This window comes from Pinus tabuliformis, chromosome 5_2, assembly GCF_031772625.1.
Source record: "Pinus tabuliformis cultivar Carrire ecotype Pingquan chromosome 5_2, CPIR1, whole genome shotgun sequence".
In the NCBI taxonomy this organism is placed as follows: Eukaryota; Viridiplantae; Streptophyta; class Pinopsida; order Pinales; family Pinaceae; genus Pinus; species Pinus tabuliformis.
The window spans coordinates 625,952,855-625,979,576 of record NC_142306.1 but is presented as its reverse complement, the minus strand read 5'-3'; the positions used below and the strand labels follow the sequence as shown (position 1 = coordinate 625,979,576).

Genomic DNA, 26,722 nt, shown 5'->3' with positions numbered 1-26,722 from the left:
GGGATAGACATTAATTTATAATAAACATAAAATTTCATGATACATTTCACACTACTAAAATTAAAAAATTCGTAAAAGCTAAACTAACCTACATCCACAAAAGAGATACATGACAACCACAAATGATCAATGGTGATATGTGTCATGCAATTAGCTACTGGATTTCAATCAAAATTTGGGATATTCAAAGGAAATTTAATAGGCATGGGTGACCAATTGGGGTTATACATATGTGATGATTGATTAGCTTATCCAAATCCAATATATCAAGAAACCCTAAAAGTGCAACTAATTTTGATCAAATGGATCTAGGAAAAATGATGACCATCACATGGACTTTAACATCTTCCCATAAATCAAATTTTAGAGGTTGAATCAATATCAAAGGGATTATTACTCCTATGGTTCTAGGGTCTTGGGAAAAAAACAATAGAAAATGGATTATTTCCCCTAGGTGGGTTTTTCTTATGGACAAAGGATCTCCAAAAGGCATCGCTACCAATGGTAACATATCCATCTTTAAGAGTATAACTCCCCAAAACCAAAACACCCCTAGTTGTAGGGAACATCGAGACTAAAAGGTACTAGTAAGAACATTAACCCCAAATTTATGGGCACTCCTGAAGACATTAAGGCCTTGAGGGAATATAATTCCTCCTAATGACTAATTTCCCTATTGCAACAAGGAACAAATTTACCATATTTGTGTGAATACTAGGTTGTGTGCACTACATAATTGTGGAGTGGGGGGGCTTGTGAAATCCCCATGTTCTAACCTTACCCTTGTAATGATAATTTTTACTGTAACACCATCGTGAAGAACCATGAATGAATGGAACTCTAATTAAACATATGAAAATTATCATTTAAAATAAATTAATTAACACAACTAAGGAAGGGACAAACTTACAGATGTTTGGTTTAAGCGAAGCTTACCTGCTTGTGTATTTTGACAGCCACACCCAACCAAATTTAATACCTAAATCCACTTACTTTCTCACCTAGACATGACCTGTACCTAGCCAAATTAAATGTAGAAGTTTCTTGCAGCCAAAATAAGCCATGGTGTGACAGATTTAATGTGATGCAATTGGGGTTGAATGAAGTTGGAAAATTTCACTAACATTCTTGATGAGATTGGAGTAAGGTGGTTGAGGGTAAGAAGTTCCCATTGTCAATGTTATCTCTCACCGATCGAGGAGACAACCCTAGAGGAGAAGGCATTGAAGAGCTAAGGCAGTGCTCTCTTGGTTGTGCCAAGAGACAAAGGAGAAATTTTACATATACACACATTAGAAATGAATTCTTTAGTGGTTTGTTTGCTTAACAAGAAGGTAGTAGCTTAGTAGTTCACTAATCAAAGATTTTAGTGGAACTGGATTCTTTCCCCCCTTCTGAAATTATGAGGCTCCATGACCTTGAGCTAGTACCCTATGTGTTTATGTGCTAACTAACTTGAATGTGATTGAGGCCATTGAAATCCTTGTGTGAGCCTATGTTTCCAATGTGTTGTTTAAAGGATTGGAAATTTTACCACCAAGATTTATCTAGTTGGCTAATGAACCACCTTCATAGTTGATTTGATCCCTTAAAACTTAGAAAACTGAGCAACATACCTATTCCTTAAATTTGGGTGAAGCCCTATGTTTTGAAGCTCAAAGGGTAAGCAAATCACTATGGTGCTTACAACCATAAATAAGTTGATGAACCGCCTCCATCTCATGAGTTTTTTACCAATCCATTGGTGTACATTTATCCTTGTGTAAGCATCCCCCCAGACATTGATCCAATTAAAGGTTGGTCAATTACAAGAAGAATTATAGTGCAGTTAGCCTTCTGGGCGCTTGAAAATCCCCCATCCTTCTAAATTTTATCACATAACTAAAATGAATTAGCTATATATATTGAATTAAAATAAATTTTGGGGAACGTTAATGGATGTATAAAAATGAACGACAAATCTCGCCTAGCGGAAGATCAATGGTTTTGACATTCCTATCGCATTCATTCATGTCGCAACTTTAACATGTCACCAAAAGTCTGATGAGCTTAACCGTCATTCGATTTACATAGAATTAGCCATTTGATCCTGGGTCTGACAGTTGAGCATTCAATGTCACACCTAAATCAGTGCATAGGATAACCACAGTCTTCCCCTCTGATGGATCTCCACCATCACCTTCAAGTCAATGGGATAGTCGCTAGGTCTCATCACATCAAAACTTGCATGGTCCTCATTCAGTGACCGTTACAGCCCTTATTCCGGCCGAGTGGATCCTCCATCTGGAATAGGGGTAAAGACAACTGGGAACTGAATGAGGACCATGGTTTTTGGGAGATCAGAAATGACAGTAAACCTAGATTTTGGGAGGAGGCCTCGATGCAACACCCCAAACTTAATCTAGAGGAAATTCTATGTGATATTCAAACCTTTACCACCCATCTAGGTGTGGAGAAAGTTAGATACTTTTGGTAAGACTCCAATGCATTGACAAAGTGGAGATTTTGGATGTCTATGAATCATTGGCTAGTGTGGGACTCACCCCTAGATTGGGAAGACCTCACCTTGATTCTGCATAAGCATCCTATTCTGAACAAAGGCAAACCAAACAAGCTTCAGTTGGGGAACCTTTCAAAAGGTATGTTCTCTCTTAAAGAATCTTATTCAACACTTTCTACCTCATCTAACTAGGTTCCTAACCCATTATGGAAACAAATCTGGTACTCAAAGTTGTGGACCAAGATTTCATCTTTTCTTTGTCTCATCGAGCATGGAAAGATCCTTACGTGGGATAAAATTAGGAAAAAGGGCTTCTGCGGCCCCTCTCAGAGCCCCTATTTCATCTTGTGCAGTTTCAATCTAGGTCAGGTGGGAACTAGTTTTTTCTGGAACAAATGAGTAGTAGTGGTCCTCTTCGGTCCATTTATAGGCTTCTTTGTTGCTGGGTGGAGCCATTGGAGCAAAAATCTCAAGCTCTGGTTAATGCGGCTCGTGGGTGGCCACTTTAGGTGAGGTGCATATTTTTGGCTCATGGTAGGTGGTTGTTTTTTCTGTATTTCATGTGCTCAGCACTGTGGGGAATGGAGTTTTAGCCAAAGCTGGTGGTGTCTCCTTCTGTGCAAGAAGTTCAACAAGTATTGGGAAGGTGGCATTTTGTTCATTCTAGTGGACCCGTGGAAACCATCCATTCACCTTGTTCGTTGCTCGAGGTATAAATGTTTCCTTCAATGTTGACAATGAAGTCATCCAAGATAGGATTACATAATCTTATATCCTAGGTACAATTGTGCATGTTGGGTCCCGAATAATCACACATGAAATTGATGAATAAACATGAGGATTTTTTTAAATATTATCACCATGTTCATATGGATCCAAACATATTTCCACCAAGATACTATGTCATCCATAACCAAAATATCACCCACATAGATACACAAGGTTAGTTATTGATATGGAGTTATGTACTCTATGGTATGTACAAGTATTATTACACCAGAATGTCATGACTAATCATCAATGGACTTATTTTACCAAGGTCCCTTAAGATTGTGGTAAAAAGTTAGCGAGAAAAATTAAAGTGGAACTTCAAAGTTTAATTTTGTGTTACTATGACTAGGTTAGGTGTGACTAGGTTAGGTAGGAGGCGCCATCTGATATCCTAATAGAAATATCAACAAATTTTACCAAACAACTATCTCTTTCACCAAGTTTTTCGATTGAGGCCCTAAAATTCATCGAGACCTTCTCACATTACTTAGAAGAACATAATATTCCATCCTCAAAATCCTCCACCTCCTCAAGTTAAAAAATAATATTAGGGGAAGGAAAATTTATTTTGAATCCTAACAAACAAATAGGATTTTTGCTACTTGTTTTATCAAGAAATATATTTCTATTAATGAAACAAGATGAATATGTAATCAACAAATGTTAACGCTCAAAATAGTTTTGTGAAAAAATTCCATCACCTAAGGAGAACATATAGATGAAGGAGATACTAAAGATGAGGCTCCCATAATAGGTACAACTTAACCTCCACCCATCAATATCCCATTCTAGTAGTTTGAGTTAATTTGATTGTCCCTCTTTAATGCATCCATCACTACAACACATGAACTCTTGAAGCCTAATATTTTCATATATTGAAAAGTGTTGGTTGATGCAATCCCTCTACTCTAGTACTTCTCACATGGATACGTTGTCAATATATTGTGTGTAAACTTAAGATAATTTGTGATCCCGTTTTTAGTGTCATGAATTAAATATTCCCATCCATTCTCTACTTTATTTTGTATAAACATGAGGAGACATGAAAACTTGACTTACTAGTGACATTACTTCTAAATAATCCACAACATCATAAGATGATCCATAGAAACATCACTAAAAGTCAACGCATATTAAATAGCTATCAGTTTAATAATTCATTATATAGTTTAATATATGTTATTTTCTAAGTAAACCATGGTTGATAATAATTTTGTTAACAATAACAAAAAATATTATATAATAGAATATGTTTGTGTTTTTTCGCTAGCAAAAACAAAGTTGATCATATTTCTATTCGATTTGAAAAAAATACACACAGTAGATAGTTATAGCATTCACAAGGAATTGAGGTCATTATATTCTTGTTACAAATCTATATCTCAATATTTAAAATTCCAACCAAAATATTAAGAAGCCCATAACCCTTTTTAAAATTGATTGTAAACATCTAGTATTTTAAATATTTATAACTAAATTATACCATGATAAAAGTTTCATTACTTCCAATAAGGAAATGATGTACTCTATCCTCACCTAGAATAGAGTACTCTCGCAGAGGTCTATGTAGATATGACATTCTATTCACTCAAGATTGATTATTTCAAAAAATATTTTAATTTTTTCTCTTCACCTAGCCATAGACCTTATTGCTCGAGATATTGCAAAAACAAGTCACGCATGAGCCATCAATCCATTACTATGTTGTCTCTTCTTAGCCTTGTCCTCAATTACACAAGCAAAAGTGATGCCATGTTCTCCTTCTTCTCCCTCCTTATATAGAATAAATTGATGGTAATGAACCCAAACCCTATGGTCCACCTATCATTATATAATTATTCCTTTGTCTTAACATTTTCCATTCACATAAACCTACATTATATAGTATTCTTCCTTTGCCTTAAATTTTGTAATAATCAATATAATAATTAATTAGTAAAATTTATACTTGTTACAAATTCAAATTTATGAATGGAACGTCAAGAAAAGGTATCATGTAGATATTGAACATTGCATGTCTTAAATCAATATAGAATTTTCACATCTTTAAAAATTGCACCAATTCTCATTTTGCACATACCAAACAAGATTCTAGAAGGAAACCAAAATGCGAGATGAACAGCTCCAACATAGAACTTTAATTTGAAAACCCCAAAAACCCTACTTTCCCATTCAATAAGAAAACGATAGATAGGAAATGTAGGTGAAAATGTGGAAAAGCATAACCACTTGGTTCTTTCTCATTTAAATTTTCTTGATCAATGAAAATAGTGTATTCCTTTGTAGAAAAGTATGAGCTCTGAAATGTTCCATGATAATTGCATATTCTTGGGGCTTGGTTTTCAAGGCAGAGTCCAACGTTCACTCTAAACTAACTATGATCATCAATAACCGCTTGGTGAATGCTAGTAGTCAACCAGTAAACCATCCACACTAGATTTGAAACCGAATAGGTAAAAATGAAAATTAAGTATCTTAACACAAGAGTTCAATAAGAACTTGGAATTGGTTACTCATGCCTATGAGGGAGATATTTCCATTAAAGGATATCATAACACAAGAAACAATACAATAAAGTATAAGTGATTTGAATGATGATGTTACCAAAGATGTAAGTGAAGGACTGGGAAATTTATGGTGATGATGGGAATGATAGATCTCGAAGAAAATAGGATGATGTTGTTGGAGAGGGACATATCATTGTGGAGGGATGGATTTAGTTTCTAAAAGGGTCTCAACTCAATCTACCCAATTGGATGGGTTGTTTATCTCAGATACAGTGAGATTGGTTAAATTCAGCTTATCAAGTTCATGACGGTAGGAGAGGGAGGTGAAATAGGGATGGGAAGCTTAACAATCCTCCACAAGGAAAATATATGCTTGCATGTAAAGGTAAAGGGAATGCTAGGGGGCTAATTTTATGCAAAGCAAGGGTGAATTATGCCTCTCTAAATGCACATCATGAGACCGTGTTTAAGATTCGTCATTCTGAAGCTGCGAGAAGACTAGAGTGTAAGTACAAGAGAGAAGCTAAACATATTGTGGGTTGAGAAGAGGGCCAAGAAGGCCCTTTCTGGTTCTTCCTCTTTTATATTGGAGACACAAGATTTAAGTGTTTATAAGGTACATAGTGAAGATGAGATGGATTGTCAAGCATATGCTGGCACGTGTGTTGTTGGATTGTCATAGTGGAAAAAGTGATCTAATGGATAAAATGAATGTCTGCTTCCAAAGAAAATTTTTACGTTGAGGAGCAACTTGTGAGGGGTAGCTGATGGTTCCCTAACCTAGGTCAAGTGCTTGCAATGGATTAAATATCAACTTCTGCTGCAAAGTCTCATGAGGAATATGATTATGCAATAAATTCACATGAAAATTGGAAGTCAAAGTCTAGGACTCATTACAAAGAAGCGGTTCAAACAATCACCACTAAGTTTTGAATGGGATCTAAAATTTGACTTTCTCAAAATTGAATGATGTTGGAACCACTCTAAAACAACCCTAAACAATTAATGTTAATATTAAAAATTTAAGTAAAAGTTGATATTATCCTTATATTTCCTTTTCAAAAAGGAAAGATAAGGAGAATGTCAACATTTATTTTAACTTTAAAAATTAAATATTACCATTAATTACTAGGGTTAGGTTTTGTAGGGCCCTTGGGTTAAGATATTCTTTTTCCTTTTAATTATTTTTTATTAAAAAATTAATATTTGGTGGTCATTCGCTATGTTGTGCTACATTCTTCAGAATTGGTCAATTTAGTACAGAACTAGTCACTTTGGTGTTTTAAGGTCGGTTCAATACAAGACTAGCCTTAGACAATCTGAACCACCAAACTAGGCTAGTACAACTCTAAAACCATTGGGACCAACAAATTCCACTAGTTCTAGGCTAGTTTCAATAGGAGTGTGCCCTTCTCGTCTTCCTCTCAAGTCGTTTTGTTGGATCCTTTCAGAATGGTGATTTGGAGAGTGCCATAAACTGTTGGACTGTTGTGAGAACCTAAGATCATAAGTAGTTAAGCCTTGACAAATATAAATTTGTAAGGAACTAGTACAGACATCCTAAAACATATTTAGTGAGGACATGCATGCAAGGAACTATTATAGACCTCCCAAGATACTTAATGAGGATGTGCATGACCAAAAAGCATTAGAAAAAATTATCCACCCTCAAAAACCCTGCCCAAAACATTGAAGTGTGGTGCAAAACAAATTGTTGGTAGGCTATTAATGCTACCAATAATCATTCCCTCTCCAATTGCACAAGAAGTTCCTACTCAAGCTAGCTCCTCCACTATGGTTATAGTAAGTTCTTGCAAATGTGTGAGCTATAAGAAATTAAAACTGCCTTGGAATCTCCACCAATCTTAGGGAAATCGACTTCTCTGCATGCCCCAACTATTTTGGGCTGATTTATTATTTAACTTGATGATCACTGAGTTTTATTGAAGTCCCACTACTTAAATGACCTTCCACTAGTTCCTCCAAGAGTTCGAACTAGTTTAATTGACAACAACCTGAGATAATCGACCTTTATTGCTACAAATTAGCAATCGCATATGAAAAACTAAACTCTAACTCCTTCAACTTGAATTTATTGAGTAAACTAGGTGACACAAGCCATGTCACACAAGTTAACATCATCCAAGTTGTCTGTTGATGTGGAAATTTAAATTTTTTCAATTTAATCAAGGAAAAATCAAATTGAGAATTTCTTGCTGCATTTTTTTACACATAGTTCACTCGAATGTATTACTTTCACTATGAACTTGGCGTAGTTCACATGTTAAGTTCATAAGGTTTTGGGCTAATGTGGTTCTATGTGTTGTGTATATAAAGAATAGGTGTCCATCTCTTGCTAAACAAGACTCCCTATGAAATGTGGTATGGCCACATTCCTTCGATAAGGCATCTAAGGGTTTTTGGTTCCTCGTGTTATGCATTCATACCTAAGGAGGAGATAAAAAAAACTTTGTGTAAGGAGTCACAAATGTATCTTCTTTGGGTACTCATACCTCCAAAGAATACCATCTCTATGATGAAGTGAATAAGAAGTTTATAATATCTAGAGATGTGATCTTTCTTGAGTCTTCCAAGATTGACAATGTTGTTGAGTGGCAGCTTAATCGTTTGGATAGATTCAAACATGCAAAGTATTTTCAAGAGTTTGATAGTGATATTCCACATCTCCTTCTCTTAGCTCTATACTTTCTATGAAGAACCTTGAAGAAATCAGGTTGAAGAAAATTCCTTCCCCTGCTTTGTCGGGAAAGAGCTAAGAGACTACTAGTAGCAGGTAGCCAAATCTCACAAGCAGTGAGGGTACATGAAAGATACAAAGCAAGGATTAATGCAAAGGAGTGTACTGACTATATACATATCATCAAACATCTTTCATCCCACTTAGTATGCCTTGCATCGTGCCTAGTTAGTCATAAGATCATGTTGGTTACAACCTCTGTAGCTTAAATAAACAAGTGGTATTGCTCTTCATCTTCTAAGCTATGTAATAAACAAGCAAAAGGGAGCAAGACACGTAAAGGAAACACATGGAATGACTTTCAGTTCTTTCAACCATGCATGTCATTGAAGACAGAATGATACGACAATGATAAGCAAACTTTTAAACTACAGTAAGAGGTGTATTTCAAAAGATGTGCTTTGTTTTCCATACCTAGCCTCCAAATAGTTATGTATCAGATGGAGTCTTCATGCGGTCCCAATATTCTATCATACCTTAGGTTCCTTGGTCTTCTTATTTTTCTCCTCAGCTCCTTAAGAGTCATCTATCATGTCATCTTTCTTTGTGGCCCCTGAGAGACATAATTGTGTAGTTTCAGTGAGCAGTGACTATTGCGGGATGAGGCCCTCGGAGGACACATTTACATAGTTTTAGTTGGATGAAAGGCACTTCTATGGGATGAGGCCCTAGGAGGACACATCTACGCAATTTCAAGATGCAAGGTAGACTCGATAGTCAAGGGACAAAACTGCACAGTTTCTTGTGACATTGGGTTCTCGCTGAGGGAAGGACATTGGAGGAAACCACTGCACAATTTTGAATGCTAAGGGAGGTTTGGATTTCTGCGCATTGCACACTTCAAATAGGCAAGGGAAAATCTTTAGGGTTAAATATGTGAAGTGCGCAGCTCAGGAAAGTTGGATGAGGCTAGGTTGATAAGGAAACTCTGAAATTTGGCTAAGTGTGGGATCAATGGAACTGATGTGAATAATGATAAAACTTGACTACGATCACACACTTGAAAACTTAGCGATACAACATAGACCATCTAGAACATATAACACATACTTCAGTTAATACAACAACCTTTGTGGCATCTTATGACAAGTTCGGCTCCGATGATAGACTTTGGGAGGATAAAGAAAACACTTGTGGAAGAGTGTGTGAAATGAGTGTGAAACATGCCTATGTGGTGAGGACAACCCATTCTCATAAATATTTCCCCTTGAATCAAAGCAAACCTCCCTTTGCATGACAAGTGATAACCAACATGCCCAAAGATGACACATTCTATGTAAAAATAAAAGCATGAACGACTCTTAAGATTGAAAAGGGGAGCTTGATATCATCAACTAACCAATAAGTGACTAAGGAACGATCGATCACAATATCCATAGTAGGCTCCAAATTTTAAGTGCAAGCCAAAATTTTGGAGGGTGTTGTTGTCGCTACAACAGAGCCTTCACCTTCTTGCTAGCTTAATTTTCAACTAGTATCTTGAATTCTATGAACTTGGAGAGTGTCTCATATTTCTTCCACATGAATAAGATCCAACACTTCCATGATAAGTCATCAATAAAAATGACAAAATATTTGTGTTTGACAGTGTAGGTTGTCGAGAAAGGTGCATAAACATCATAGTGGATCCTTTCTAGGACTGCATGTGCTTTGTTGTCCCGATCATGGAATGTGGATTTTATGTACTTCTGCAACGTACATCCTTTGCATAAATCCTACTGCTTAAGTTCTCTTTTAGGGAGGCCAATGGTTATTTGTTGTATAATATTCGAGGTACCATGATGCAAATGACAAAGTATTTTATGCCAAAGTTCATTGACATCGCGATTTGCACTTTCTCTGCCTTAGTGCTTAATGCAACACAATCTTCCACATCTAGCTTATACAGGTTCATCACACAAACCTCGGTCTGCTTCACCTGTCCCGTGGCTATGTGTCTTAGGAACGCTTTTCCTTTATTGAATATCACTTCACAACCATGGTAAACCAACCACTTAGTGAATGCTAGTAGACAGATCCCTAATGCTTTTCCTTTACCTTTTTTTACTAGCCCCTGGTATTGAAAATTTAAAGACAAAATATTTCCTTTTTCTTAAAAGATTGTCTTAAAATCCCCTTCCATGTAGCAGTGCCGAATGCAATGATAGACAAGTTGTCTCTAATCGTATCATCAAATATGAAAGGGACAGGAGAGGAATTGATGTCCGAAAAATCTTGTGAGTAAAAGTTGTCGCGTTCTTCTTAGTTGACTACCCCCACAAAACAAAGAGCCCAACAAATCATTGTCTTTATATAAGATAACGTGAATGGTAAGTAAAATAACAACCTCGGTATAGGCGCAAGACAGTAGTTGCCTGCAAGCTGGCGGACTTAGGGCATAGTGTCAAAGTCAATTTTGCAGTTGTTAGATAATATTGCCGTAAAGTGATATGTTGTGTATTAATTGTTAATTGTATTAAATAGGTTTCATCTAAAATGGCCATTATCTTAAATATAAAGTTTTGTCTTAAAATATTTTTGTTTCAAAGTGTTTTTGTTTTAAATATAAAGTTTTGTTTTAACATAATTTTGTCTTAAAATAATTTGTCTTAAATTGTTTTTGTCTTAAATATAAAGTTTTGCCTTTAAATGTTTGTCTCAAACTACTTTTGCCTTAAATATAAAGTTTTGTCTCAAAATATTTTCGTCTTAGATATAAAATTTTATCTTAAAATATTTTTGTATTAAACTATTTTTGTCTTAAATATAAAATTTTGTCTTAAAATATTTTCGTCTTCGAATTTTTTGTCTTAAAGTTTATATTTAAGACAATTCAATGAATATTAAATTTTAATGTAAAATAATTAAAATAAAAAGTGATTTTTTAAGAAAAAAAAAAAATAATAAATATCTTCAAAAAATTGTCTTAAAAGTGCCCTTGGTGTAGTAGTGACATTAAAAAGACTTAGACTATTGACACATTGTTCATTAGCTCAATCCATGAAAGCATTGTCAATTCTTGGAAAGCATAATTACGCCTTCACGATCACACCTTATAAGACTACCCGTGTCCATTGGTAATGTCCCATATATAGTACTTTTTACTTGAAATTCTCACATATTTGTAAACATTGGAGGAATCTGTCACTAGTCATAGAGGGTATATTGCAAAGATAAATCATAGGAATACAGTTAGCAACTTGAGCTTACTCTATTAGTCAACATCCTTTGAAAAGTGAGGGAGCATGAAATTCAGCTAAAACCACAAGTGCACTACTTCTTTTTTGAAGGCATTGAATTACAATTGACCTTTAAACGAGGAATTTTTTTTTTGAGTTTTTCTTTCTACACAAAGAATGAAGGAAGAGTATAATCACTACAAAAGCAAAAAAAAGTTAAGAAAGCCCTTCCCAATGAAACGTCAAGTTACTATGAGATTTGAAACTTTGGGAGGTTATTATAAAACCCTCTCAAATTTTTGTAGTATAATTGATTAACATTTAAATAATGGATTTTATAAAAACATAATTGGTAGCAAATTATAAAATATTATAATTGGTAGCGAATCATCGAATACCAGGAGAACATTACATATCTCTGGAAGACAAAGGAGAACATCGTAAACCTTTCATCTTGTAAAGAAAGAAATAAATTATATTTATTCGACATGACATCCCAGACAAAGGAGAACATCGTAAACCTTTCATCTTGTAAAGAAAGAAATAAATTATATTTATTCGACATGACATCTGTATTATTGTTGTTATTATTATCAGCCAGCTCTTCAAACTATCATGTAACATTAGCAGGTTATCACTGTTCTGACTAGTTAAGGTTCTGACCAGTTGATGGAGAGGAAAGAGCACTAGCTGAAGGAGCAGAATGCACTTTACGAATACCTTTTCTGCTTAGCTTGTTCTTTACCGAAGTAGTCGAAACCACGACGGTGACAACACTGGTGACTACAAGAGCAGTTTTTGCTGCCAAAGAAACAGCATGACCTATTGACTTTTGAAGCCTTTGTATGCTGTGGCATAAAACTTTGAAAAAATTTCCCATGCAGTCTGTCTGTTCATTTTCTATGTATTCATCAGGAACTAATCCCTTGCATGTTTGGGAGTTTTCCAAACCAGAATCCATTCCATCTTCAGTCTCTGTTCTCCATCCCTGCAACTTCATGGCATCATTCTTCAACAAAAGGTTGGGATCTTCATATTTTTTGGCGTGCTCCTCATCTGACCTAGCGAATGAAACACATTCTGGTAAGAGCATGGGGTGAGATGGTTGATGCGAGTTATCATTTTCAACAACTGCCTCCCCTGCGAATGCAAGTGCCTCCAGAACAACGTCCCGTTCTCTTCCCTGATGCCGCCTCAACCGCTCCACGAAAATTCTCTTACATTCCTCAAGATCAGACAATGCTGCCTCCCTGTCAGCTTGCTGCTGCTGCAGCAAAATCTACAAAGAAACAATATCTATTATTTGCATAATCAAGCAATCCACATGAACTGTTAATTCATAAATTTATATGTGAGCACTCCTTAATCTTAGTCCCGTTTCTGACTTATTTGTAAGTCCTTTTCAATGTTTTCATCTTATATACAGACACTGAATATTGAATTTGCAACAACTGAATATTCAATTTGAATCTTATTTGTAACCCACTATATATCTGCGTCCTCACATTTTCACTCATTCATGAATTTGCAATAACTGCTTATTATAAATAGTTTCGATGCTTCAGACAAACATGCATGTTACACAGGGAAAGATTCATGATGCAAACCTTTTGTAGGAAAATTTCTGAAATTTAAATAGTTTGGATGCTTCAGACAAAGATGCATGTTGCAAACCTTTCGTAGGAAAAATCATAAATTTAGTGTACATAAGCTGATATGAGCCAATTCAATTGTTTCAACAAAGCTAACTTCACTTACATCTCTCTCAAATTTCCAGAATATTTCTGAATCTGCAACGAAATTATGCCAAGGCGCAGTAAAACAGGAATTAGAAACCAGGCAATAAGAGGTTGCTGTGTTCCCCAACTTGTTTTAGCACATATTTCATCGATCTATGTTATGGTATGATACTACAACTGACAGAGAGGGGAAACTACCTCTTAAACATTGATATGGATTCAACATGAACACCCAACCTCATCATTGTTGTTATTCCATGTCTTATGTGCTGAAAAGATTGAACAGGCTAGTAGGAATCTCATCGGTTTTGTTATTCCAATTACTTGCTTAATGTTTTATCTGTTGAAAAAAATGAACAGGCAGAGGAGGCAGAGGATTCAACCAGGTTATTCTCCAAGCCAATGGACTGCTTTACATCCGAGCCACATGCCTTCCTGAATGAAGGAGAAGCTGAGAAAGTGGACTGATATCACAACATCCCCCGTCAAACCAGATCACAGGAAAGGAAAAAATAACGAGAAACATATCCCTGTAAAACACAATCTATTAAATCACAGTTCCAAACCCCTCGTGTCCCATTTGCTAAAATCTTGGAGAAACTTATGTCCCCGGAATTTAACAAATTAACAAGAAAACCTGCAGAGTCCATGCAACTTCCCAATCCGCTGCGATACATGGAACCATTGCCCATAAGTAAGATTTAAAAATCAACAAAGCACCACGCTCGGTGTAAATGAGTCCATACTCCCTCAACTTAACTTGATTGTGAATTTTGGAAATGTTTTACAATTCTAAGAACATGATTTAGGTCAGACCTGGCTCTGATTCTAAAATACTCTCAAATCTTTATTTATCTGATTCTAAAATTTTCTCAAATATCAAATATCTGCGTTCTAATTCTAAAATTCTCAATAAAAATAACTATCCCTCTTCGATATGATTCTAAAATATCTTCTAAAATATCTTCAAAATCTACTATCTGATTCTAAAATTTTAAATAAAAATGTCCACTACTCTGAATTTGGAGCTGCATTTGGTGACCAGATAAATTTAACCAGACTGATCACCTTGGGTGCAGCTTTTCCAGCCTGATTATGAAACATGGTATGGTCATAGAAAAACCATACCTCTTCTGTGAACTCTATAATAACTGTTTATGGCACTGAAAGAAGAAGCTAAATGTACTTTACAAATAAATAAAAACGAATTTGATTAACTGATATTTATAAGTAAATCATATTATATATATATATATATATATATATATATATATATATTCAAATCGAAAAGTATCTAATTTTGAAATTTTAAATAAAAATAACCATCTATATTAAAAAAATTCCACTACTCTGCATTTGGAGCTGCATATGGTGACCAGATAAATTTAACCAGACTGATCACCTTGGATACAACTTTTCCAGTCTAATTATGGAACATGGTATGGTCATAGAAAAACCATAACTCCTTTGTGAACTCTATAATAACTGTTTATGGCATTGGAAAGAAAATCTAAATGTACTCCACAAACAAATATGAATCACCTTGGGTACAACTTTTCCAGCCTGATTATGCAACATGGTATGGTCATAGAAGAACCATAACTCCTCTGTGAACTCTATAATAACTGTTTATGGCATTGGAAGGAAAATCTAAATGTATTCCACATATATATATATATATTTTTAAGAAATTTTTAAATATTTCAGGTTTTTTTAATAGTTAATAAATGTATGAATGAACTTGGATATATATATATATATATATATATATATATATATATATATATATATAACTTTTAAATATTTCAGGTTTTTTTAATAGTTAATAAATGTAGATTAAAGTGAATTTATAACAATATAAAGAGTTTTATAAAAATAATAATAAATATTTTGTAGTAATGGGAAGAGATCAAGGAATGAGTAAACATCAAGATCATATTTGAAAAAAAATTATATTTATAATTCATGTTATAAGAAAGTGGAAATTAGATTTTCAGAATATATCATGTAGTAATATGATAATGTACTAGAGATAGAAAGATTAACCGTAAATTTTGGAACAATTTAGAAATTTGATAAATCTAGCCTGGATGACATTAGGAATGAGATTGAGAATGGGAAGGGAGTGGAGGGAGAGAAAAAATAGTTTGGTTCTATTTGGTTCTCCTACTTACTAAGAAGCTGAACAGTAGAGAGTTTGAGCTAAATAGTAGCTGTCATGCCTCCAAAATCAGAGGATACTGCAAGGGTTCAGGGTTCATTGTGATATCACTGATGAAAAAATGATATGCAAATATTGCCAAAAATCTATTGAAGGATGGGGTATTAACAGGTTCAAGCAACACTTGGCTGGGATAGGAGGCATTGTAAAGCCATGTGGAGCACTAAATGAAGTAATAGGGCCTATTAGGGCATAATACTTTCACAAGTTTGAGACTCAAGTGAGAAAGCCATGTGGAGCACTAAATGAAGTAATATGACCTATTAGGGCAGAATACTTTAAGAAGTTTGAGACTCAAGTCACTGAACCACCAACATAGAAGTTTGTGGCTCAAGCAGTTGCAAAGTTTGGGAGAAGTTAGTGACTCAGATAAATGCAAAGTTTGGGAGTTGAGACTCAACTAACTGAGTTTGATCATGATGAGAATTTTCAACCTTCAAGTGATAATGTTGGTCACTAATATTATATATGTAGTGGCCCCAGAGCTTGTAGGTTTTGTTTTTTGACTCTATTTTTTGACTCTAGAGGTCATTTAGAGCTTGATTGATTATATATTTTGTTGTTGATATGTATTGCACTTGGTTCTATTTTGATATATTCACCTTTACATGGTATATATATGAGCAAACTTTGCATATTTTTGTGTCTATTTGTTTGGAATCACGGTTTTAAATCTTAAAAACAGTCTTTTCCAATAAAAAATATTATTTCATGTGTTTTTTTAAAACATGTTCATTGAGATCTAACTAGTCCCAATTTAACTGTTCAAATTTGAACCCTGATTAGGTGCACATGTCCTGCACCTATTCTGATTTTTAAAACTATGAGATATATATATATATATATATATATATATATATATATATATATATATATATATAGATAATCAAAGATTTTTTTTAAGTATCCATAAAGGTTTTTTAGTTAATAAATGTAGATTAAATTGAATCCATATCAATGTAAGAAGCACTCAAGAAAATAATAATAAACATTTTGTAGTCTTGGGAAGAGAGCACCAAGTGAGTCAACATCAAGATCATATTTGAAAAAAAAAAGCTATATTTGTGATCAATGTCCAGAGAAACTAGAAATTGGATTTTCATGATATATATATATATAGTAGTAATATGGTAATGTAGTGTAAACTATACTATATTGATAAGTCTCAAAGATGCAGTCAAAAGATATATTATATATATCATGCAGTAATATGTTAATGTAGTGTATAATGTATTATGGAGATAAGTCCCCAGGATGTGGTTCAACTGATAAGTGGGGAGGTTTGGTTCCCCAAGGTTTGTGTTTCAATCTTGAGCAAGACTATGTATGTCTGAAAATTACTCAAAACATAATTTCTACAGTTGAAAAAAAATATACTATAAAGATAGAAAAGTCAACTAATTTCTATAGTTGAAAAAAAAATTACTATAAAAATAGAAATATAAAGATAAAAATTAAAAAAACTAACAATAAACTTTGAGATATTTCAACCATTTCACAAACCTAACCTAGATGACATTAAGAATGGAATTGGGAGCGAGATGGAAAGAGAAATGGGAAAGCAGATTCAACGTGAAGAGTAATCTGCTACAATAACCTCTATTGTGCATCTCATTCATAATCATTTCACATTTTTATATCCAAACCTGCAAGCAATCGAGTTGATCTTCAATAACCTCCAAAGCATCTCGAATAGAAGAGAGCCTCCTCGCTTCCATAGATCTATCGACGCCTACTTCAGACTGCGAGAACTTACCTCCATTCACACATCCTCTTTTATCACCCTCCGAAAAAGGTGCTATGTTTTCGCCGTTGATTTCAGAGTCACACTGTAACACCCTCTCTATGGCGTCCTCAATTTTCTCATGCAGCTCTAATGCCTGGCCCAACACAACTGTTATCTCTTCCATCTCCATTGATATTATGATAAAATTATTAATATCCAAGTGAAAGTCAGTGACTGTGGCCTTCGCTTATATAATTGATTCAAAGCTGATAAATACTGAGCAACTGACCAAGTACAATATGGGAATCAAAAGCTTCGGCACCTGGTAAAACTACGCAAAAAATGAAGAGAAAACCTTATATTTAAGGTTAGCTAGGTTGCTAGCTTAACAGTAGGAAAGGAGCGGGGGTTAATGAATCTCAAAAAACAGCGTGGCTCAGTACCAACCATACACTTCATAGATTCCTTAAAGGTCAGCTCGGTTGCACAGTAGAAAAGGAGGGGGGTGAACGAATTTCAAACAATAGCGTGTCTCAGTACTTACATAGAATTTTTAAAGACGGGAGAGCAAGGAATTGAGGCAAAGCACATGCCACGAAGACCTTATAAATGCAAAGGAAGGTGAGATGTAGGAGCCATCAAGTGGAGAGGGCTCCTTGGCTCGATACGTATTTTATTCTTGAACTTCGCAGAGGCTACGATCCCAACGCTTCAGAATTCGATCATCACCCCTTAACGTTTTGCTCGCCTGATTAGACAAGTCTAGAAGACTTTGCGAGGGTTACCGTGCATTTTTTGGTACCGCAGCAACGATCATATATTCTCTAGATTTAGCTAGAAACGTGAAGAAGGATCGCCCTTCTCTCGATTTGACTGGAAATGTCGACTAGGTTCTATTATTATCAACGTTGTCATTAGGTCGATCTAACTACGAAAATGGACTATAATATAATATTTTTTTATAATCGTATATATATTTTTGGTAGGACAGGGTGTACTCCATTTTTATAATATTTAATATATCACTTCAATAAGGGTACATAATTGAAGTAGTAACTTCACATCAAAAAGTATCAAAAAATGTTTTAATAAAAGCACCTAGCCTTTTAATTTTTTTTTTTATTTTTTATTTTTTTTTCTTTTTTCTTTTTTCTTTTCTTTTTTTTTTTTTTTCAAAAGGTGGAAAAACCTATCAAACTCAGTTTGTCAGACCAACAGTGAGGACAGCCATCTCTGGCTGCTATCCGCGAATGTCAGTTGGCACATCACTGTTATCAAGGAAAACCACGCCACCTGAAATAACCCGCTGGTGGTCCGTAAGGGAGCAGGCTTTCACTCCTGCCAGATGCCTCTGGGTCTTGGGCCGTTAACCTGTTTCCTTACGTCCGAGGAAGACGAGCTCTTAGCCAAGCAGAAGCAGTTTTAGGGCATACTCCAGGCCCAGCACCTAGCCTTTTATATCTTATATTATGTAAACATTTTTACAATTTTAAATAATTTATTTATTTTAGTTAAATTCAAAAATTTCTTTTAATATTTGAATGTTTATAAGAAAGATTACTACGTTGTTAGTCAATTCCATAGGGAAGATTGCTACAATAATTTGGATAACAATGTTAGATACTTTTAAAAACTTACTATCCATTAATTATATTATTAAATTATTTCTCTATTATCCTCTAGAATTCTTAGATTTTATTTTTTTAACTTTTTCTATAATTAATAATCTATTTTGATAAATAATTTTCTTTTTTCATCTCTTCGCATTCTTTGATTTTATCTTTTCTTTTTATTTTCCTCATCATGTATCTATTTCTCGTTGCTTTCCTCTTTTTCTTCTAAACATTTCCCTTTTTGACCCTCTACTTTTTTCTTATGTTTCTAATTATATTCCTCATTAATCTTATTCTCTAATTTTCAAGTCATATATTTTTCTATTTCCTTCATTGTGCTTTTATTAACCCTCCTATCCAACCCTTCCATTCTATTTATTCCCCTTCCTTTAATATTATCTTTAATTTTTTATTTCTTTTGTATTTAGAGGAATCTAGAACTTGTTCGAGCTTTACTTGCATGATATTAGGTTGTTTCCAACTACTATTAGTATAACCTCTCTTACTTGCATGATTTGCCACATCTATAACGTCTAAGTGAGCACACACTAGTGTGACCCATGAATTGTCCGGGGGATTTGAACCTTGAACCACATACTTCATATAAGACTTCATATCACTATTATTCCCAATAAATACAAGAAGAATTTTCTTTATTATAATACTATCTTAATTTGATTTTCAATTTATAACTCTTTTATTATTACTTGATGAAGATAGTGTGAAAGGTATTAAATCACCAAATAATTTAATATTATATTGTTGAAAAAAAAAAAATTAATAAAATTATAAAAAAAATTATATAATTTAAATAAACTAGAAATTAAATTTTAATAATGATTAAATCATTTTAATTTCAAACTTTAAATAGTAATACTTTTAGATGTTAGACTTTTGTGATCTATATTGATAATAAGCTTTTCTTTTGGATTAATCACATTATTGAGATTTGGTCTTAATAATGTGATTAATCTGAAAAACAATCTTATTATCAATAATACTTTTATTAAAATTAAATAATCAAAATTTATTATTATTTTTTTATTTAAACAATGAAAATATAATTATTGTTAATTAATTATCTTATAAAAAAATTATCACTTAATAAATTTTATTGGATTATATCGAATTTAATTATAAAAATATATAAATTAAGGGCAATGTTTTGTTAAATTTTAAATTTCACATATTACGTATTTTTGCTAATAATATATATTATTTTATTTATTTATATTTATATTTATATTTATATTTAGACATATAAGATGTAAATATTATTAAATTAAAAAAAAAATATTGGTTAAATGATAGAAATAGTAAATGATTAATAATATATATATTATTAAATATCAAATTGATAAATAATTTATATTTAATAAATAAATAATAATCTAATAAAAATATTTTATATTTTGATATTATAATATTATAATAAATTAATAATTAAAAACATAATTGTTTGATATTAATCATTTTTTTTTTCTTTTCATTTTAATTTAGAAGTACTTTATCCATTTTCAAAATTTAGAACTATATTTACAAAATTAAATAATAAATAATAAATATTTTATTGAACAATAAATTTTCAAAATCATTATAAATTATGATAACTTTATATATATTGAAAAAATATATGTATATAATAATGTCAAAACTACTTTCCTCTAATAAAAATAATTTATATGAATTATTTTATCAAACATCAAATATAACACTATTAATTAAAATATAAAATTCATGGCATGATATCTTTATTTATAAGAATAATATTTAGATAAATTTATTAAATAAATACTCAAAAGAATAAAAAAAATAATAATGTAAATATAAAAAATACTTTAAAAAAAATTAATAATGTAAATATAACAAATACTTTAAAAAAAATTAATAATGTAAATATTTTGTTGAATGTTTAAAAAATTTGATACATTGGTGACTATATGCACAAAAATAAATAATTAATAATGTGTTGTTATACATAAAAATAAAAACATCAATAACATAATATTTTACACCATCTCAAATCTAATAACATAATACCTTACACCATCTTAAATTTCAAAATAATTTTAATGGATACAACAAATTTATTTGCATTAACAAGAATAGTTTATAAAAATTGAAAATTCATGATATGATAACATTGATTTTTAAATTATTTTACCAATTTTTTGATAAATTCATTTAAAAAATAAAATATTAATCAAATTTTATTTATTAACTTTATGCTGATGAAAAATTACAAAAAATAAATACTATCTTAATAAAATATTATTTTATTAAAATAAAAACATTATAAATATTTTTTGGTTTTCCCATTCTTAATACAATGATAAGAACTTTTATTCAAACTTTTATTCAAAGAGATTACGTTCATATACGTATTTTTGTCAAAATAAAACATCTCTCAAACCATCTTACCTAAACATCGACAATTTTATCCTAAATACTCATAATAGCTAATAAAAAACAATTACAGTGACATGATACCATGTCTAAGGCCGAACATAAACATAAGATTAGAAGCACAAATATTAGTGGATTACCTTAATACGATCTTATGTTTAAAAACGAACACCCATAATTCGTAATGTTTTTAATGATATTTGAATATTGTATTTTGTCTTGGCGTGCCTTCAAGGTCGGCCAAAAAGATTGAAATGCGCACCATTCTCAATCCCGATTCAATTGTCCCATTTGTATTTTGCATTTTACGTGTTTTAAATTTTCTGAATTTGTACGACCACTTAGACTCTATGGTTGTAAGTGAAATTATTCACCTCTTTCCTTAATAGGCAAAACACATCTCTGACAACTATGGATTTCATGTTGTCTACTCAAAATTTAGAAAGCAAACCACTCGTCTCATATATGTTGTCAATCTTGTCATAATACAAAAGTTGTTATTATATACGATTTTTTTGGTTTGAAAAAGTGATGATTATTTACTTAATGTGATAATTATATAATTGATATGGTCATACTAGGAGGGGGAGGCAATGTCGAATTTCAGGTGTTAGGGTTTGAATGTATGGAAGGAGGCTAGGGTTGGGAAGGCTCTCACCCCACGATGCCTTAGACCAGCAGGTGTGATATCTCTTAGTTGTTAATCTCGTAGGGGTTTCGGGTCAACGCACAATCGCTTTGGTTTTCACCATTAAGGTTTTCATTGTTTTCACCAAGATTTTTCCAGGACTGTCTGTCATCTCCAGGTATTCCTAGTGCTTTTGGCTTTTTTTCCTTATTCATTATTTTCCACTGAGCTGGCATATTTTGTTTTGATGCTGATGGATTTGGACCCTATGGACTATAAACTTGAAAGTCTAATGGAGGGGTCTCTATTTTCCATGCCAGTTTTTTCTGGGGCTCTGAGCTCTATTCAGGATTTAAACTTGCTTTCACGTTGGTGTTTATACCCACAGCTGGAGTCATCTCTTGGTTCTGCCGCACATATCATTGAATGCTGCAAGGAGCCTGTCGTTTGCTTTGCAGGCTCAAATTTATTGTCAGGTATTTCATCCTCGGCCATACCCTCTGAGTACCTTTTCCATTTACCCCTGTCTAAGGTAGTGTTTTTGAAGGAAGTTTTTTGTGGGAAGAATACACGACTGTGAGCAAAGGGGTCGATTCTTCTCCAAGAGAGGGGAATCTTTCAGACATATTTGGGTCTCGAGGTACTCTCCCTAGTGAAGCAGGTCAAGGAGTCATCGAAACTCAAGGGGTTTTCACATTAGATCCTTAGTGACTCACTAGGCATGAGGGCATGTGTAAAACCCTCATCCCACATCTACCCAAGTAACTAGGAAACAGGGGTAAATATGTGACGAGAGGCTAGTATAATGGGATTCAACCTCCTAAGTCACCTTAAGGAAGTGGAATCGACGGAAGCACATCACACATATCTTCCACATCAACAGCAAAACTCTCAGGAGCTATCCCAACCACTCAGGTAACCATCCTGTGAGACCAAGTGAAGTTTTATACCATTAAACTCCCAGACACTCCCACAGCATGGGAATGCATGCATCTCGGGATATTTCTCCTCGGACCTGTGCCTGCTACTCTGAGATTTGTGCCACTTTTTCAAGACCAGAGCCCAATTCACTGCACAAAACTCAATGACAGGGTCATAAATGAATTTACACAACAGAACAATGATACATTTGCAAAAAGATTGATAAGGTCTAGACTGGACCCCTACTACCCATGAAAGGCATTTCGTCAAACATGTCACAAATATGTAGTCTACAAGTTTAAAAACATATCTGAGCATAGTGGTCTCATACTTATCCGAGAATCTCTAAGAAGCATTGATGCCTCAACACATTAGCTGCAATTTCATCTATTAGATGATATATACATTATTAGTTCATTTAGAAATAAAAACATGAGGAGAGTCATACGTCATCACTGTCATAATACATGCTAATAACTAGCATAATAACAACAGAATTATCAAGGACACATCAGACATAGAGTCCAGATATAAACCGATACATTTACAAAAAAGATATAAAAGCCAATCCGAGATGGGGCAACGTTCCACTTGACCATAGATTGGTTGATCCAAATCTCTCTTCAGCCAATCACCCTTGTGCCATATTCCTAGCATGAATATGATTCTAAATTAGCAAGTGAGAAAACTGCAGATGCATCTCTATTTTTAAAATACAATCATCCAAAAAAACTCATCAAAGACTAAAGATAGGTTAAAACCTTTATGGAGTGAAAAATATTGTTGGTATCCTCCAAAATAACACTACTTTCAGAAGCTAGGTTCAGATTTTACCACAAATGCAAGAACCAAAGTGAGAAGCTTATTTTAAAGTTTTTATAACATGATATATTATAAAAAAAATTGAAGAAGCACACAATACAAAAACTTTTTGTATCTAGTATCATTCTAGATAGAGAAAAGTACTTATTAGGCTATCTATGACATGAGCAAGAATTGCTACCCACCTACTTTCAAAATCATCATGGACATTTAAATATTAAAAAAGGAATTGATTAGGCTACCTATGACTAAATAAGAGTTATTCCCCACCTTTCCAAACTATCATGTACATTTAAGCTATCATAGTTTATCAACATATTTTCTATGATGCAACATGTTACAACTTTCCATTATATTTATGCATTATATGAGTTGATGTACTTGTAAGGTGCATAAATTCCAAAATGATTGTTCAAATACCCATGTTTCCACTAAATTAATTGTTTAAGTAAGAGACACATTTTATTGTAGGAAACATGCATCAATCAAACACTGCTCTACTCATAGTTTACAAACCCAACCAATTTTTCATACACAAACACATACAAAACTAATCCACAATAACAAACAATGCTCAAAACAATATTCTTAATCAAACATCTACCAATGCATAAACAATGAGGAGACAAGAGACACATAGAATATGTGATCAACTAGGGCCAAAACCTCTCCAACATGAGAGGAAAACCCAAATGAGATCTTCTTCTTATATAGACTTCAATTGACGAATACCAAGATCATGGCCTAAACCCTTGACTCAATGACCTCACCAAGACCAAGTCACAAGCCTCCTTGATTCAATTTCCTTATTTTTCCTTGAGTCAACAATGATTAGGCTTCTTCCTTCAATAACTTGACTATCCTTCAAATTCGAGTTCCATGGATCAAATCTGTAGTTCTTGGCCCTCTTGCATAAACCCTAGAATGTGTGGTTGACCAACCTTTTGAACCTTGATCTTCTTCGCTTGGATGGCATGAACTATTATTATAATTCGGCTTGTAACCTTGCTTATCTTCTTCCTTGATTCAACTTCTTGGACAACAACAAGATCTTCGACCTTTTCTATAGTAGATAGTTCTTCCTTCCTTCGCACGTGTGGATCTATTAGCCCTAAAACAGACCCATAAACAACACCAAAATCCTCTCTCTTTGTTTCCTTCTCTTGGTTGGTTATCTTCGCACTTCTTATTATAGACTTACTTAACCAAATTTGCTTGTCCACAAATGGAGGATGAGTTTCCCTATATATAGTGTTTTTTCCATCAAAAACACGTGCTAGGAAGTGTTAAGGAGTGCTAGGGGAACACAAGGGATCAATAGGTGAAAATAATGCATGCGAATGAATGATTAATATTTTGTGACAGGAAGTGTTAATGGGTTCTAGGTGTGCTAAGGAGGGAGTGATAAGGTATGCTAGGGAGTGTTAAGGCATATTGGAAGCCAGGGAAACATGCCAAGATGTGTCAGGTGGTAGGGTGTGCCAATGCATGCCACGAAGTGTTATGGAGTGCCATGGAAATATAAGGGAGCACTAGTTTCAAATGCATGGAAATGAATGACTAAGAGTGTATGACAAGGAGTGTCAACGAGTTCTAGGTGTGCTAAGGAGGGGACAACAAGGTATGTTAGGTGGTGCCAACAAATGCTAGAGTGATAGGGCGACATGTCAAGGTATGCCAATGCATGTCAGGGTGTGCCAATGCATGTCAGGGTGTGCCAATGTGTGTTAGGGAGTGTTAGGGAGTGCGACATAAACACAAAGGAAAACTAGTTCAAAATGCATGGAAATGAACGAATACGAGTGTATGATAGGGAGTGTTAGTGAATTCCAAGTGTGCTTAGGAGGGAGTGACAAAGTTATATGCTAGGTAGTTCCAAGGCATGCAAGAGTGCCATGACATGTCAAGGAGTGGTACGGTATGATAGGGAGTACTAAAGCATGCCATGGCATGCAGGGAATGCCAACATGTGCCACATAGTGCCAAGGGATTGTTAGACATGCTAGGTGCTATGCCATGTCAATATGTAAACTATGTTTCTTAGTTGTTTTATGGCCATGGTTAGATGTGAGCCTTGACTTGGTAGCTTCTTAAGTGAGATTTGTTAAGATTGGGCATGAGTAGCCTAAGATGAGTTATAGGCCATTCTTAGGTGAACAATGGATAGTATAGTTGTAGTAACTATAACTTGGTCAAGATGTTGTAGTCGAGATAGGACTTGGTTGGTTCCCAGGTCTTAAAACCAATAAGGGTAGTTATGAGGGCATGATAGCTAAGGAGTGATAGGGCATGCCAAGGAATGAAAAGGCATGATAACACATGTTAGACAATGTCAATGCATGTCGATGAGTGTTGGGGAGTGTGAGGGCATCACAAGGGAGAACTAGGTCAAAGTGCATGGAAACAAATGAATAATAGTGTCTTCTAGGTGTCCCAAGGACGAAGTGTTTTAGGATAATTTCATAACAAGACTTGTAATAGGTAAGCCTACGATTACAATAAGGGGATGGAAAAGAAATTTTAGACAAATGGAGACTTTTGTCTAGGGACAACACTATTTTTTCAATGACTTGGTTGGGTTCCAAAGTCACAAAAAAAAGTAAGGCTATCTATGAGGGCATGACAACTAGGGAGTGCCAAGGTGTGCAAGGAATGCCATGAAGTGATAACACATGCTAGAAGGTTCCAAGGCATGTTAGTCATTCCAATACATGCCAAGTGCTAAGGCATGACAAGAGGTGTCAGGTGCTAGGGTGTGGCGCCAATGCATGCTATGGAGTGCTAGGGAAACACAAGGGAGGACTAGTTTCAATTTCATGTAAATGAATGAATAAGAGTGTGTGATAGGGAATGTTAGCAAGTTCTGGGTGTGCTAAGGAGGTATTGACGAGGTATGTTAGGTAGTGTCAGGGAAACACAAGGAAGGACTAGTTTCAATTGCATGGAAATGAA

General features: G+C 34.0%; 1 pseudogene; it reads right to left on the bottom strand.

The window, feature by feature from the left end:
- LOC149160595 (uncharacterized) overlaps positions 1-17,570 on the bottom strand; it is a 56,108-nt pseudogene extending 38,538 nt beyond the window's left edge.
- Positions 17,571-26,722: the final 9,152 nt, after the last annotated feature.